Source organism: Salvelinus namaycush, unplaced genomic scaffold (genome assembly GCF_016432855.1).
Source record: "Salvelinus namaycush isolate Seneca unplaced genomic scaffold, SaNama_1.0 Scaffold357, whole genome shotgun sequence".
In the NCBI taxonomy this organism is placed as follows: Eukaryota; Metazoa; Chordata; class Actinopteri; order Salmoniformes; family Salmonidae; genus Salvelinus; species Salvelinus namaycush.
The window spans coordinates 2,442-20,484 of record NW_024060530.1 but is presented as its reverse complement, the minus strand read 5'-3'; the positions used below and the strand labels follow the sequence as shown (position 1 = coordinate 20,484).

At 43.0% G+C, this 18,043-nt stretch overlaps 1 long non-coding RNA gene across 1 annotated transcript; it reads right to left on the bottom strand.

The window, feature by feature from the left end:
- Positions 1 to 2,906: 2,906 nt before the first annotated feature.
- On the bottom strand, positions 2,907 to 7,504 carry LOC120040482. Its single transcript, XR_005475669.1, has 3 exons — positions 7,348 to 7,504; positions 4,975 to 5,051; positions 2,907 to 4,748 (listed from the first exon to the last, which is right to left on the bottom strand). It is a non-coding gene; the product is annotated as an uncharacterized LOC120040482 (long non-coding RNA).
- Positions 7,505 to 18,043: the final 10,539 nt, after the last annotated feature.

Here is an 18,043-nt window from a genome sequence, read left to right as displayed (position 1 = left end):
ATTGGTAAAGGTCAGACTATCAACTACACTGAGATTGGTAAAGGTCAGACTATCAACTACACTGAGATTGGTAAAGGTCAGACTATCAACTACACTGAGATTGGTAAAGGTCAGACTATCAACAACACTGAGGTTGGTAATGGTCAGACTGTCAACTACACTGAGATTGGTAAAGGTCAGACTATCAACTACACTGAGATTGGTAAAGGTCAGACTATCAACTACACTGAGGTTGGTAAAGGTCAGACTATCAACAACACTGAGATTGGTAAAGGTCAGACTATCAACTACACTGAGGTTGGTAAAGGTCAGACTATCAACTATACTGAGATTGGTAAAGGTCAGACTATCAACTACACTGAGGTTCGTAAAGGTCAGACTATCAACTATATTAAGGTAAAGGTCAGACTATCAACTACACTGAGATTGGTAAAGGTCAGAATCTCAACTACACTGATATTGGTTAAGGTCAGACTATCAACTACACTGAGATTGGTAAAGGTCAGACTATCAACTATAATAAGGTAAAGGTCAGACTATCAACTACACTGAGGTTGGTAAAGGTCAGACTATCAACTACACTGAGATTGGTAAAGGTCAGACTATCAACTACACTGAGGTTGGTAGAGGTCAGACTATCAACTATACTGAGATTGGTAAAGGTCAGACTATCAACTACACTGAGGTTGAGATAAAGGTCAGACTATCAACTACACTGAGATTGGTAAAGGTCAGACTATCAACTACACTGAGATTGGTAAAGGTCAGACTATCAACTATCCTGAGATTGGTAAAGGTCAGACTATCAACTATATTAAGGTAAAGGTCCGACTATCAACTACACTGAGATTGGTAAAGGTCAGACTATCAACTACCCTGAGATTGGTAAAGGTCAGACTATCAACTATATTAAGGTAAAGGTCCGACTATCAACTACACTGAGATTGGTAAAGGTCAGACTATCAACTACACTGAGGTTGGTAAAGGTCAGACTATCAACTACACTGAGATTGGTAAAGGTCAGAATCTCAACTACACTGATATTGGTTAAGGTCAGACTATCAACTACACTGAGATTGGTAAAGGTCAGACTATCAACTATACTAAGGTAAAGGTCAGACTATCAACTACACTGAGGTTGGTAAAGGTCAGACTATCAACTACACTGAGATTGGTAAAGGTCAGACTATCAACTACACTGAGGTTGGTAAAGGTCAGACTATCAACTATACTGAGGTTGGTAAAGGTCAGACTATCAACTACACTGAGGTTGGTAAAGGTCAGACTATCAACTACACTGCGATTGGTAAAGGTCAGACTATCAACTACACTGAGGATGGTAAAGGTCAGACTATCAACTACACTGAGATTGGTAAAAGTCAGACTATCAACTACCCTGAGATTGGTAAAGGTCAGACTATCAACTATATTAAGGTAAAGGTCCGACTATCAACTACACTGAGATTGGTAAAGGTCAGACTATCAACTACCCTGAGATTGGTAAAGGTCAGACTATCAACTATATTAAGGTAAAGGTCAGAATCCCAACTACACTGAGATTGGTAAAGGTCAGACTATCATCTACACTGAGATTGGTAAAGGTCAGACTATCAACTATACTAAGGTAAAGGTCAGACTATCAACTACACTGAGGTTGGTAAAGGTCAGACAATCAACTACACTGAGATTGGTAAAGGTCAGACTATCAACTATACTAAGGTAAAGGTCAGACTATCAACTACACTGAGGTTGGTAAAGGTCAGACTATCAACTACACTGAGATTGGTAAAGGTCAGAGTATCAACTACACTTAGATTGGTAAAGGTCAGACTATCAACTACACTGAGATTGGTAAAGGTCAGACTATCAACTACACTGAGATTGGTAAAGGTCAGACTATCAACTACACTGAGATTGGTAAAGGTCAGACTATCAACTACACTGAGATTGGTAAAGGTCAGAATCTCAACTACACTGAGATTGGTAAAGGTCAGACTATCAACTATACTAAGATAAAGGTCAGACTATCAACTACACTGAGATTGGTAAAGGTCAGAATCTCAACTACACTGAGATTGGTAAAGGTCAGACTATCAACTATATTAAGGTAAAGGTCAGACTATCAACTACACTGAGATTGGTAAAGGTCAGACTATCAACTACACTGAGGTTGGTAAAGGTCAGACTATCAACTACACTGAGGTTGGTAAAGGTCAGACTATCAACTACACTGAGGTTGGTAAAGGTCAGACTATCAACTACACTGAGATTGGTAAAGGTCAGACTATCAACTACACTGAGATTGGTAAAGGTCAGACTATCAACTACACTGAGATTGGTAAAGGTCAGACTATCAACTATATTAAGGTAAAGGTCACACTATCAACTACACTGAGATTGGTAAAGGTCACACTATCAACTACACTGAGGTTGGTAAAAGTCAGACTATCAACTACACTGAGGTTGGTAAAGGTCAGACTGTCAACTACACTGAGGTAGGTAAAAGTCAGACTTTTGACCCCATGAACTGAACTGCTCAGCAATAGACATTCCTAGTCGATCACCAAACATGTATGTAAAGGAACAACAATAAAGCCTTTTTTTTATTCCTCTCATGCTATTGGCGGTAGGTGCTCTTGATTCAGCAGCCCTAAGCCCTTGCTAGGTGAAGTGTTCCCATTTTTAACCATTTCATCTGTCTGAAGGTACAAACTCTGCCTTCCCAGCAGCCGGGTGATCAAATAAAGTGCATCTATAGGCCTTCCACTGGCCAATCGGAAAGCTCAGATGTCTGGTGCTTCCTTGAGTGCACAGCAAAGTCGATACTGTGAGATTTCAAAACTTTTAAAACCATGATTCGAGAGATACTGTCAACGAATACAGCAAAGAGTTTGTTTAAGGTTTTTTTCAGCACTGTCAACACTTTATTCAACACTTTTATATGCCATTAAACTACTTCCACTCACTCTTCAACCAGCACTGAAGCTGCAATGAATGAGTAGTGAAGTGTATTGAAAGGCTTGAGTTGTGATTATTTGCAGCTTGTGTCTTTTTAAAAGGGCTACTTCTGGATTTGACAATTAAGTCTTTATGTACTTCCCCAGAGTCAGATAAACTCACGGATACCATTTGTATGTCGCTGCATCCAGCATGCAATAAGTGAGAGGGAGTTTTGTGAGCCAATGTTAGCTAGCGTTAGCGCAATGACTTGAAGTCTATGGTATCTACTAGCATGCTAGCAGTTACCATAGTCATTGCGTTAACACTAGTTAGCGATTGCGCTAATGCTAGTTAGCAGCATCCTTCAAACTGCACACAGAGACATAACAATGGTATCCATGAGTTCATCTGAATCTGGGGAAGTAGATAAAGGGCTCCATTGCCAAAATCCTGAAGTATCCCTTTAATATCGAGGAATAGTTCACTTTCTCTAGTCATAGAGAGTCATCAATTTGTGCAGAAAGGGGTAGAAATAATGCGGTGTGACTTGAGTTTTGCCGTCAGCTGGATGCTGGAAGACAGTGTCCCCTCTTTGGTCAGTCTCAGCAGAGGAAGGGAGAGTGTAGGGACGGTAGGAGTCAGACCCTCTGCTGCTCTCTCCCTCCCTCCACTGAGGCTGACCATCAGATACAGGCACCATCAGCCCAGTGAACCAATACAAACATCATTTAAATGTTTGCTCACTCAGTTGTGCCTCACATGTAATACAAGAATCTATGACTAGTGTGATCATAATGTGTAGGTCCTAGCTCAGGTTTTTAAATATAATTTGGAAATGGTGTGAGAAGAACAACAATGCAATGGCAGGTCAATTCAAGCAAAGCCAATATGTGGTGATAATGTATTGGGCCTATAGCCTACTGCACAATCCTCATTACTACAGTACTGTGTTGAATAGTTAATTTCACACAGGCTTAAGTTTTTTAAAGTAATGTTTTTTTTTTTTTTTTTAATAATCTGAGCGGTAGATTTCGGCTTGCAATTTGATGATAATGGTAGATTTTAATTTCCTTTCATGTGTACTATGGCAGCTTAAAGCTGAACTGCAGTAGTGAATAGTGAAGTATGACAGTAGTGAATTTCATTTTTTTCACTGTGGGAGGCCTGGGACCAACTGTAGACAGTGCATCCACAACACACCTTTACTTGAATCTTGGCCACAGTACATTTGTGAACTGATCTGGATAACTACATAATGATCAGAAATACGAGTTTATTGTTGTTATTAAAACAACATGTGTTTTCCAAGCAAGGAATGATGATGATGATGATGGTATATTTGAATTTCCTTTCATGTGTACTATGGCAGCTTAAAGCAGAGTTGCAGTAACACATACAAGAAACACATTTAGATTATTAAGACGTTACCATAAAATCTAAATGTTTAAATGTTGAGGAAAATACAGGCTACAACAGTAGCTAGATCAGCTAGATCAAGTCTGTCTGAGTACTTCTTGAAGCTTCCAGATGTGCAGCCGCGGTCATGAGAGGATCTGGAAGCTCATAGCTAGATGGTCAGCAGAGGTGGTGGTCGGAGGTGGTGGTGGTCAGGTCAGCATGTCCAAGCGCAGGCAGGCAGCTTCATGTCATCCAAGCCTCTCTGCCGTCTTCTCTGTATTGAGACTCTGTGGTGAAGTTTTCTCCCCAAAGAGTACAGCTCACTCAGTCCTTACTTCAGAATTATCCCCCTGAGCAATGAAACCCCTGGCCCACTGCCAACTCTACATACATAGCTTTCTCTCGGGTCACTGTTGGTGAGAAAACAACCCAAAGTCAGTAGGTGTCATTTAAATGAAAACACACACCTGCTAGTTAGCATTAGCTAGCTTGTTGACAATGCTGATTTTCATCAATTGATGGGCAGGAGTCCAATTCAAGACTTGATCCTCACTCATTTAGCTATTGAAAAACAAAAGTGTGTACACATATTTACATAAAAACAATTATATATGATAAAATATGTACAGAACTTACTTGAGCTCTGCCTAAGCTGCCACTTGGCACCATGGCAACTATAGAACGCCTGGGAATGGCTGGGAAGAAGCTCATTCCTGTGAGAGAATGAGAAGATCAGACGTTGTGGTCCAGTGAAAAGACTCTTTATGTCCCTGTACTACACCAGTCCTTCATGTTTCTGCTTTGTCCCCTTATTTCCCTGTATCCACCTCTTTAACAAGGAACAGGAAGTGACCTCTGTGACCCCTTTCTCCCACGCCATGTGACCTGTAGCGGTGTATTGCCCCCACACAAGCGTGTCGTGTCGTATGCACTCACACATGAACGCGCACACACACACACACACACACACACACACACACACACACACACACACACACACACACACACACACACACACACACACACACACACACACACACAAACACACACAAACACACACACACACACACACACGGTTTACTTGCTATAGGTAATACACATAACCAGCATAGCTGGAGTCCATATGAAGGTTTAGCTTTACTTCATATTAAAGGACCTACAAACATTATGAATAAAGGGGACAATGCAAGCGTGAGACTGAACACTAAACTGTAAAAGTAGATCAATGAACTCGCAGGACACACACACAACTGACTAATTCAACACACACAAACACCTGTTGCTGTTTCCACTCCTGTGTTTGGCATGTGATATGAGGACTAGTGAGTCTAGCAGCAGTTTGAAATAGTGAAGTAGCTGTTAGGAAAACCCCTACTAGCTCCATCCAGATGAAACTGTAACCACACCCTTCTTCCTTTCCCCGCCCCAGGATAACTGGTGATAGACAGGTCTGGAATGCAGCCCTCCAAAACAGACTGTCACCTATCAAAAACCAATTGAAACCTGAACATAAACATGTTGGTTTAATATAAAATGTTGGACGTAAAGCTAAAGCAACACTCAATCCCTGGCCCCACTTGATATGATGGGCACACAGCTGACACACAGATGATTTAACAGCTGACACGCAGATGATCTAACAGCTGACACACAGATGATATAACAGCTGACACACAGATGATCTAACAGCTGACACACAGATGATTTAACAGCTGACACGCAGATGATCTAACAGCTGACACACAGATGATTTAACAGCTGACACACAGATGATTTAACAGCTGACACACATATGATTTAACAGCTGACACGCAGATGATCTAACAGCTGACACACAGATGATCTAACAGCTGACACACAGATGATATAACAGCTGACACACAGATGATCTAACAGCTGACACACAGATGATTTAACAGCTGACACACAGATGATCTAACAGCTGACACACAGATGATCTAACAGCTGACACACAGATGATTTAACAGCTGACACACAGATGATCTAACAGCTGACACACAGATGATCTAACAGCTGACACACAGATGATCTAACAGCTGACACACAGATGATTTAACAGCTGACACACAGATGATTTAACAGCTGACACACAGATGATTTAACAGCTGATACAAAGATGATCTAATAGCTGACACACAGATGATCTAACAGCCTACATTGTTGCTCTACACTTAGTGCCTCTTGAATGAACAGACTACGAAATGATTGATTAACTTTTAATTAAACTCAATTTTGTGAGTGAGGACTCGCTACAATCTACACACTCTCTCTAAAGCAACACTCGCCCTCTAGCTTCACCAAGGATGAATAGGGTTTTATCAGCTTGGGTATGTGAATGAGAAAGTGTGTAGTCTGGACCTGTAACAGGCAAGCTTCTCTACAGTAATTTACCAAGATTTCCAATGCCTTATTAACTATACATTAATCAACACTATCTTTACATAGCCAGACAGAAGACATTGCATGTACTGTTACAAGCCAATCGGTCAAGATGTTTGTCCTTTATGACGTACTGAGGGTTGCTCCTAAAGCAAATCACAGGATCTGTGGGCACAGCTATCATCTGTCCTCATTAACCAATAAGAAATCCCTGTAATTACTCCCAGAAACCCACCCTTCATAATCCTATGTACGTCATTCACTGTCCGACCCCCAGCCAGAGCTTTATTGACCAATAAACAGTTGCAAATTGACAAATCAGAGAAAGCCACAGAAAATGGCACACTCCTCTACTGTTGGCTATATTTACTCACCAGCTGGCTTCAAATTACTACACTTACAATTAGAGTGATGGGGGAAAGAAGGGGTAGATGAGAGCGGAAGAAAGAGAGAGAAAGAGAGTGAGTGGGAGGGAGGGAGAACGAGAGAGAGGGTGAGCGAGAGAAGAAGAAACACAGAGAGAGAGAAAGAGAGGGGGGGGCAGAGAGAGAGAGAGAGAGAGAGAGAGAGAGAAGACTGCATTCCTGACGTTGATGACATCTCGAACACCTGATTGAATTTGAGTCCTTGGGAGAACATCTGAGGCTTTGGAGCTCACTGCGTGTGTGTACAGTGTTCATCTCTGGAAGATATTCTAGCGCTGTTTTCCACCACGCTGGTCATGCTGATATTGATGGGTGTTCATGGAGTTTATGACGTGACGATGCATGAAGATCTGAAGGAAACAGAATGTACTGTATCTGCATGTGGCTAAAGCTATTTCTGCTGCTTTCCCACCTCCTTTCATTTAATATAAAGTATTTATTCAATTGTACATACATTTACAATAATTAACATGGACAGAACACTAATTGAATTGATATAACATCTGAATATTTTCATTAAATTGCACATGTACTACCATGTCATCAATGTTTAAGACATGTGATTCACATTCAAATGATTTTCAGAGAAAATATATTTACCATTGTATTTGGTAAACCCAAAGGTGGGTTCTCTGAGCCACCAGGAATATGTTGGGCTTTAATCAGGTTAGTGCCAGGTGCACCAAAGTGTTTTTGAGCATAACAACCCTATTAGATGTGGGATGGCATGTCTGTTGCTCATAAAGAAGAGGAGAAGGACGTTTGGTTGGTGACTAACAAGATTATGAGTTCTCCTTCGATGACCTCTCAGGCCAGGGTTCAATAACATACTGAACATGAATACAGCTATTAGCTGGCTTGTCTGTCTGTCTGTCTGTCTGTCTGTCTGTCTGTCTGTCTGTCTGTCTGTCTGTCTGTCTGTCTGTCTGTCTGTCTGTCTGTCTGTCTGTCTGTCTGTCTGTCTGTCTGTCTGTCTGTCTGTCTGTCTGTCTGTCTGTCTGTCTGTCTGTCTGTCTGTCTGTGTGTGTGTGTGCACGCATCTGTGTCTGTGTGCATCCGTGCAAGCATGCGTGAGTGTGCACAGTTCTCTGGTCGTCTGTGTATGCGTCTGTGTATTGAGAAGCAGAGGGGCTCACAGCTTACAATATGTTCCAGTGGGAGTTGGTTTAATTATTCCTAAGTAAAAACAATTCACCAGAGAGGTATCTCAGAGCAGAGGAGCCAACCGCTCTTAACGCTGCAAGGCAAAGTCCCCCGAGCCAGACGACAAGCCATCGTGGTCTCACTATAGCGGAAAGGCCTCCCATTTCCCGTAAAGCCAAGGGGCGCTTCTCTGTTCTGTTATCCCCCTCCACCCCTCTTCACATTCCACCGCCCCTCCAAACTGCTAGATGTCCTGCGCCATCTAATTCACTGGCAAATTACAAAGATGATTTATGAGAATCTGGGATCAAAAAAGCAGACAATCTGGAAGACTGAAGCACACCACAAGTCTAATCCAGACCATATGTATATGATACAAAGAGAGGAGAAGAGAGAGGGAGGAGAAGAGAGAGGGAGGAGAAGAGAGAGGGAGGAGAGGGAGGAGAAGGGAGAGGGAGGAGAGGGAGGAGAGGGAGGAGAGGAAGGAGAAGAGAGAGGGAGGAGAAGAGAGAGGGAGGAGAGGGAGGAGAGGAGAGAGGGAGGAGAAGAGAGAGGGAGGAGAAGAGAGAGGGAGGAGAAGAGAGAGGGAGGAGAGGGAGGAGAGGGAGGAGAGGGAGGAGAGGGATACGGCAGAGACAAATAAAAAACATACACTGTTCCCCCTGTCTGTGTCTAGGACTAGATACAGGATGGGAACAAAGTTCCCCAAAACGTTCCCCGTGCATCTGACCACTTATCCTGTCACTGTGGAAAAGAAACCAGGAACAGCTACTTTGTCTGCTCATGGAATCACAAACCTCAGTGATATGGCTCTAGGCCTAAATACTTTGCCTGCGTATCCCCTTTATTGAGACACTTGAAACACTCTGAAAGGAATTGTTGTGTCAACAGGTAAAACCATTATGCACTGTGTGTATGTGTGTGTGTGCGTGTGTGTGCGTGCGTGCGTGCGCGTGCATGCGTGCGTGTGTGTGTCTTCTTTGTGTAATATGTTGCCTTTAACTTATGGTGGAGCAAAGATTTCCAGAATCGCCCAATAGCTGCAGATCAGAAAAATTACAAACACTGAAAGAGATTTAAAATGATAATTTCAGCATTGCCACGTCTACCATCTTGTCACTCTGGCTATCATGAGGCCTCTCTATTCCTGAATCCTAACCTATCCCCAGTAAGGATCAACGTATAAGAATGAACGTGCACAACCACCTCTAGGTATTAGCCCTGACTAACAAGACAGTTACGTGTCAAGGTGGAACGAAACACAAAATCATCTGGATGTACTTTTTCTCCCCAAATACTGACGTTTACCGAAGAGTCTGGCTCATACTGTTTGTACTAATTGTTTCCTTCAGTTTTAAAACACCCTCCCCCCTCCTACATCACCTCCTTCCCCCCTTCACACATGCACACACACGCAGGCACGCACGCACGCACGCACGCACACACGCACGCACGCACGCACGCACGCACACACACGCACACGCACACGCACACGCACACGCACACGCACACGCACACGCACACACACACACACACACACACACACACACACACACACACACACACACACACACACACACCATCTCCCCAAGGCCACTAATAGATCTGAATAAATCTGAAATTGGACGAGTAAACCCCTCATTACCATGTTTTAATAGAACTAATCTAGGGGAGCGAAGGGTCATGGGTCAATGGGAGGAGCTAATGCGCAGCAGCTGTTAGGGGCCGGGGCCAGCTCTGATTGGAACCAGCCACGGCCAATAGGAATGGAACCCCCCCCCCCCCCCCCGATGGTGACCTGACTAAATAGTGGTCAACCTGGAAAATAGATTTGTCCCACGGCCCAAGAGTGAAAATATCCACCATAACTCAACAGTAGGGGAGGGAGTGTGAGGGGAGGACAGGACGGAGAATGAAACATCCGTCATAGAGGATTTACCTTCATGTATGTGAGAACCTGGCTGGGTCACATCTAACTGCTGGGCTAACAGTAGGACACAGCAGGCTAAGCTAGGGAAGTTGTCAATGGCAATAGCACACCTTATCTCTCTCTTCATTCACCAAGTTTTATGTATGCATCTTTTATAAATGAAGTATTTCAAAAATACTGTGTTTGTGTGTGTGTCGATGTGAATAGGAGTGAGTGTGAAGAGAGAAGTGCTCCGTCTGCCTTTGATGTGGTCCTGGCCTGGGCTGAGAAGAGAGAGATAGAGCTGTGCCGGGGGCACTGTAGCTGAGTGGAGCCTGTAGAGTGTGGCCTTTAGCCTGGTTAGGGTGAGGGTGGTCTGGTGAGTGTGGGCTTTAGCCTGGTTAGGGTGAGGGTGGCCTGGTGAGTGTGGACTTTAGCCTGGTTAGGGTGATGGTGGCCTGGTGAGTGTGGGCTTTAGCCTGGTTAGGGTGAGGGTGGCCTGGTGAGTGTGGGCTTTAGCCTGGTTAGGGTGAGGGTGGCCTGGTGAGTGTGGGCTTTAGCCTGGTTAGGGTGAGGGTGGCCTGGTGAGTGTGGGCTTTAGCCTGGTTAGGGTGAGGGTGGCCTGGTGAGGGACAGGGCAGACTGGGAGTCTCTGGCCCAATGCAGGGTAGCCCCACAGCTCACCATAGCTCAGCCCTTCAAGCCTGACTCAGAGTGAACACGCAGCACTCTGAACACTGGATATGGCAGCAATGTGTAAAACAGACTTTCTCTGTGAACCGTGTCATTCTCTAGCTACACTACATGGTGTCACACTACAGAACATACTACCGTGATGGAGAAAACTCTATCCAATAGATATATATGTCAATCTGTCACCCTGTTGAAATCATCATCATGCTATTTCACCATATAGCAATGATGTCACCAAATTGATTCTAATAATAATGGGGTGACATATTGGATGCTTTTTCTAATAAATAACCTTTCACTTTTTTCGCTTCAATATTTTTCTGATTTTTATTTATTTAAAAAATAAAATCTTATCCACTGTGATATTAGAAGGTTGGGTGCTATAAACAACACAAACCAACTCAGTGGGGTTGTGGTTAGAGTGTCCACTGTGAGATTAGAAGGTCGGGTGCTATAAACAACACTAACCAACTCAGTGGGGTTGTGGTTAGAGTGTCCACTGTGAGATTAGAAGGTTGGGTGCTACAAACAACACTAACCAACTCAGTGGGGTTGTGGTTAGAGTGTCCACTGTGAGATTAGAAGGTTGGGTGCTACAAACAACACTAACCAACTCAGTGGGGTTGTGGTTAGAGTGTCCACTGTGATATTAGAAGGTTGGGTGCTATAAACAACACAAACCAACTCAGTGGGGTTGTAGTTAGAGTGTCCACAGTGAGATTAGAAGGTCGGTGCTACAAACAACACTAACCAACTCAGTGGGGTTGTGGTTAGAGTGTCCACTGTGAGATTAGAAGGTTGGGTGCTACAAACAACACTAACCAACTCAGTGGGGTTGTGGTTAGAGTGTCCACTGTGAGATTAGAAGGTTGGGTGCTACAAACAACACTAACCAACTCAGTGGGTTTATGGTTAGAGTCCACTGTGATATTAGAAGGTTGGGTGCTACAAACAACACTAACCAACTCAGTGGGGTTGTGGTTAGAGTGTCCACAGTGAGATTAGAAGGTTGGGTGCTACAAACAACACTAACCAACTCAGTGGGGTTGTGGTTAGAGTGTCCACAGTGAGATTAGAAGGTCGGGTGCTACAAACAACACTAACCAACTCAGTGGGTTTATGGTTAGTGTCCACTGTGAGATTAGAAGGTCGGGTGCTACAAACAACACTAACCAACTCAGTGGGTTTATGGTTAGTGTCCACTGTGAGATTAGAAGGTTGGGTGCTATAAACAACACAAACCAACTCAGTGGGGTTGTGGTTAGAGTGTCCACTGTGAGATTAGAAGGTCGGTGCTACAAACAACACTAACCAACTCAGTGGGGTTGTGGTTAGAGTGTCCACGGTGAGATTAGAAGGTTGGGTGCTACAAACAACACTAACCAACTCAGTGGGGTTGTGGTTAGAGTCCACTGTGATATTAGAAGGTTGGGTGCTACAAACAACACTAACCAACTCAGTGGGGTTGTGGTTAGAGTGTCCACTGTGAGATTAGAGGGTTGGGTGCTACAAACAACACTAACCAACTTAGTGGGGTTGTGGTTAGAGTGTCCACTGTGAGAATAGAAGGTCGGGTGCTACAAACAACACTAACTAACTCAGTAGGTTTATGGTTAGAGTGTCCACTGTGAGATTAGAAGGTTGGGTGCTACAAACAACACTAACCAACTCAGTGGGTTTATGGTTAGAGTGTCCACTGTGAGATTAGAAGGTCGGGTGCTACAAACAACACTAACCAACTCAGTGGGTTTATGGTTAGAGTGTCCACTGTGAGATTAGAAGGTCGGGTGCTACAAACAACACTAACCAACTCAGTGGGTTTATAGTTAGAGTGTCCATTCTGAGATTAGAAGGTCGGTTGGTTGATCCCTGGTCGAGTTATACCAAGGACTCAATAAGTGTGACCCAATGCCTCTCAGCTTGGCACATATTAAGGAGATGGATTGGGGGTAAAACCCTTTGACACACTAGCATTCTGTCCAGGTCACAGAAACAGGAGAAAGGCTCCTGTCCTATTGGCCAGTTTTGCTCAGACAAGGCCACCAGAAACAGTATTGCCCAGAAATACAGAGATGCTAGTGCTTTTCACCAGACAACCGGTGATTCTATGGCCAGCCTCAGAACACTTCCCTCCCAAGTAGCTGAGTTCAGGAGTAGGGAGAGAGAGGGAGTGAGGGAGTTTGTGTGGAAGAAGATGGTGGAAGTGATTACTGGGGCAGAAGAGAGGAGGATAGAGGCTGCAGGCTGTCTGTCTCTGGCTCTCTGCTGTTGGTTGTAGGACATGGGCCTGCTGCTCATGATCAGTGTCAGAGGACTACTACAGATACAGTGATGTGAAGGACAGATGAGGGGTATTGTCTGAGAAAGACTAAGATAGTCTGAGAAAGACTCTAGGAACAACATTAAAATAGGTTAATAAAGTGACATTTACCCATTGTAGTTAAACATGGCGCCTATCTGACATATTACTTATATCTCACTATAAAGACCTAAGAAAACACCACAATTTTATACATTCATTTTACCTGGGAACATGAATGTATATATGGCTTTGTTTTCCTAATGAGACTTAGTTTATTTTCTTTCCTTAGATATTGGCTTCATTAGATCTCCATGGAGATGAACACAAGGAGAGAGGAGCTGAGAGGGAGACAGACAGCTGTAAAGATACTCAAAGTGCTCCAGGGTTATTGACCCCAAGTGGTTCAACTAAGAAGAGACCCCGCCACCGCTGTCGGTCCAACAAGGGGAAACACTGACTAACAGAACATTGTTCATTTGTATTCCAAAATAATAAATAAAACTTGTTTTTGCGTCATATTTTCTCAGTTCAAATTTTTTATAGGAGTAGTTTCAAGAGGTTTGAAAATGACCAGAAAATTAGCTCAAAATGAGCACAAAATGTAAAAAGTATTTTTGCCATTTAGAGCCTGTGGAAAAACGACCACATAAAGACATAAAATAATTAAGTTGATTTGTAAAACTTAATAAGGGCTTATTGCATTTACATATTATTATTATTATTATTTATTTTTTAGGGGGGGTACATTTACATTTTAGTCATTTAGCAGACACTCTTACATGCTTATAACAACTAACAATGCATTATACCTGAATGCTTTCAGAAAGGTTTTACCATCATATACAGCTGAAGCTGAAATGAAAGCCTTTTTAGATTCACTGAGGTTGACCATCACCCTTTTTATTGTGGGTTTTGGGGTTATAACCTCACAGTTGGCTCTGCATTTTGAATGAGGGACCCATGTTTAAGTGTTATTTTACATAATAGGGCCTTGGTTACTTTACTGTCTAATTTCCACAAGCCCCTTTTCTCATCTTCAGAACAGGTCTCTCTTGTAAAATATTGAACAACCTGTTTAAACCTCAAATTAAAATCTGGACCACGAAGCCAGTTCCAGTACTTTTTTCCATTCTTCCCCTCTAATCAGGGACTGATATGGACCAGGTGGGTTCTATCATGTAGATCAGAAAAAACAGTAGTACTCCTTAAATACCCCTGTGTATAAAATAAAATAGAAGGAACATAACACACCTGTTGATGGTCCTGTCAAGGCTCCTATACATGACTTCTCAGCCAGCGTTGTTCATATAATATATAGTTCTGCCAAGCGGGAAGCCTGCGCCAATTCATATATAATATATAGTTCTGCCAAGCGGGAAGCCTGCGCCAATTCATATATCTACTTTAAATAAATTGTTCCAAGCAAAGAGACGTGCTTTAAGTGTATTAGAAACAGAGGCAGACTAAAAGATATAGCTTTCCCGTGGGTGATTCTGTCATTTCATTTTGTATGTGCATTACTTGAGCGGTAGAGTATTATTGACATGGTCGTGGGGTATTGGCTGACCAGAGCTTGGGAGTGTTGGGATAGAGCAGAAGAAGAAGCCGTGTTGCATGAGGCTCTGTCTCAGTGTGAAAATCTTAACACCAAAGCAGAGATCCTTTGAGATGTCTCCAAAAGCAGAACATTAAAACCTTCCTTCCCTCCACGGGACACTTAGGGTTCACGCACGTCCCCCCCTACTCTTCCTTTCCATCTCGCTCTCTCTTCCTTTCTGTCTTCTCTTCCTTTCTGTCCTCTCTTCCTTTCTGTCCTCTCTTCCTTTCTGTCCTCTCTTCCTTTCTGTCCTCTCTTCCTTTCTGTCCTCTCTTCCTCTCTTCCTCTCTCTCTCTCTCTCTCTCTCTCTCTCTCTCTCTCTCTCTCTCTCTCTCTCTCTCTCTCTCTCTCTCTCTCTCTCTCTCTCTCACAAAAACTATTCCAAATCCCCACAACAACACAGGGACCAGCGAAAGACAAGCGCTGGAGTCATTTTTAGCCGCCTTCCTCTACTCTCTTCCCTCTTCTCCTCTGTTCCCCTATTCTCTCCTGTCTTTCTCTGTTTCCCTCTCCTGACCCCAGACCCCTACGAAACCAACACAGGCCAGTCCCGCTCCCGCCCTCCGCTTGGCAGAGTATTAACCCAGCTGTCAGTCAATGTTACGGTTCTGCCCTCCTTGCTGTCTCTCTGAGTGGTCGATACTTACTTCCTCACTATGATTGTGAGCTGAAGTCTGAAGTCTCCTAGTTGTAGTAATTTTGCTGAGCAAGACATTGAGCTATATTCTGTTCTGTTGGCTCTACTGGCAACCCTTGCTACGGAGATACATTTTCCCCAGGTACAGATCTAGGATCAGCTTCCCCTCCCCTGATCCTAACCTTAACCATTAGTGGGGGAAACACTCTAGTCAGTATACAGCTATACTTACAGGACAACAGGATTACCTCAACCACTCTAGTCAGTATACAGCTATACTTACAGGATTACCTCAACCACTCTAGTCAGTATACAGCTATACTTACAGGACAACAGGATTACCTCAACCACTCTAGTCAGTATACAGCTATACTTACAGGATTACCTCAACCACTCTAGTCAGTATACAGCTATACTCAACAGGATTACCTCAACCACTCTAGTCAGTATACAGCTATACTTACAGGACAACAGGATTACCTCAACCACTCTAGTCAGTATACAGCTATACTTACAGGACAGCAGGGATACCTCAACCACTCTAGTCAGTATACAGCTATACTTACAGGACAACAGGATTAACTCAACCACTCTAGTCAGTATACAGCTATACTTACAGGATTACCTCAACCACTCTAGTCAGTATACAGCTATACTTACAGGACAGCAGGGATACCTCAACCACTCTAGTCAGTATACAGCTATACTTACAGGATTACCTCAACCACTCTAGTCACTATACAGCTATACTTACAGGACAACAGGATTACCTCAACCACTCTAGTCAGTACAGAGCTATACTTACAGGACAACAGGATTAACTCAACCACTCTAGTCAGTATACAGCTATACTTACAGGACAACAGGATTAACTCAACCACTCTAGTCAGTATACAGCTATACTTACAGGACAACAGGATTACCTCAACCACTCTAGTCAGTATACAGCTATACTTACAGGATTACCTCAACCACTCTAGTCAGTATACAGCTATACTTACAGGACAACAGGATTAACTCAACCACTCTAGTCAGTATACAGCTATACTTACAGGACAACAGGATTAACTCAACCACTCTAGTCAGTATAAAGCTATACTTACAGGACAACAGGATTACCTCAACCACTCTAGTCAGAATACAGCTATACTTACAGGATTACCTCAACCACTCTAGTCAGTATACAGCTATACTCAACAGGACTCCCTCAACCACTCTAGTCAGTATACAGCTATACTTACAGGACAACAGGATTACCTCGACCACTCTAGTCAGTATACAGCTATACTTACAGGACAACAGAATTACCTCAACCACTCTAGTCAGTATACAGCTATACTTACAGGACAACAGGATTACCTCAACCACTCTAGTCAGTATACAGCTATACTTACAAGACAACAGAATTACCTCAACCACTCTAGTCAGTATACAGCTATACTTACAGGATTACCTCAACCACTCTAGTCAGTATACAGCTATACTTACAGGACAACAGAATTACATCAACCACTCTAGTCAGTATACAGCTATACTTACAGGACAGCAGGGATACCTCAACCACTCTAGTCAGAATACATCTATACTTACAGGACAACAGGATTAACTCAACCACTCTAGTCAGTATACAGCTATACTTACAGGACAACAGGATTACCTCAACCACTCTAGTCAGTATACAGCTATACTCAACAGGACAACAGAATTACCTCAACCACTCTAGTCAGTATACAGCTATACTTACAGGATTACCTCAACCACTCTAGTCAGTATACAGCTATACTTACAGGACAACAGAATTACATCAACCACTCTCGTCAGTATACAGCTATACTTACAGGACAACAGGATTACCTCAACCACTCTAGTCAGTATACAGCTATACTTACAGGATTACCTCAACCACTCTAGTCAGTATACAGCTATACTTACAGGACAACAGGATTACCTCAACCACTCTAGTCAGTATACAGCTATACTTACAGGATTACCTCAACCACTCTAGTCAGTATACAGCTATACTTACAGGACAACAGGATTACATCAACCACTCTAGTCAGTATACAGCTATACTTACAGGACAGCAGGATTACCTCAACCACTCTAGTCAGTATAAAGCTATACTTACAGGACAACAGGATTACCTCAACCACTCTAGTCAGAATACAGCTATACTTACAGGATTACCTCAACCACTCTAGTCAGTATACAGCTATACTCAACAGGACTCCCTCAACCACTCTAGTCAGTATACAGCTATACTTACAGGACAACAGAATTACCTCAACCACTCTAGTCAGTATACAGCTATACTTACAGGACAGCAGGGATACCTCAACCACTCTAGTCAGTATACAGCTATACTTACAGGGCAGCAGGATTACCTCAACCACTCTAGTCAGTATACAGCTATACTTACAGGACAACAGGATTACCTCAACCACTCTAGTCAGTATACAGCTATACTTACAGGACAACAGGATTACCTCAACCACTCTAGTCAGTATACAGCTATACTTACAAGACAACAGAATTACCTCAACCACTCTAGTCAGTATACAGCTATACTTACAGGATTACCTCAACCACTCTAGTCAGT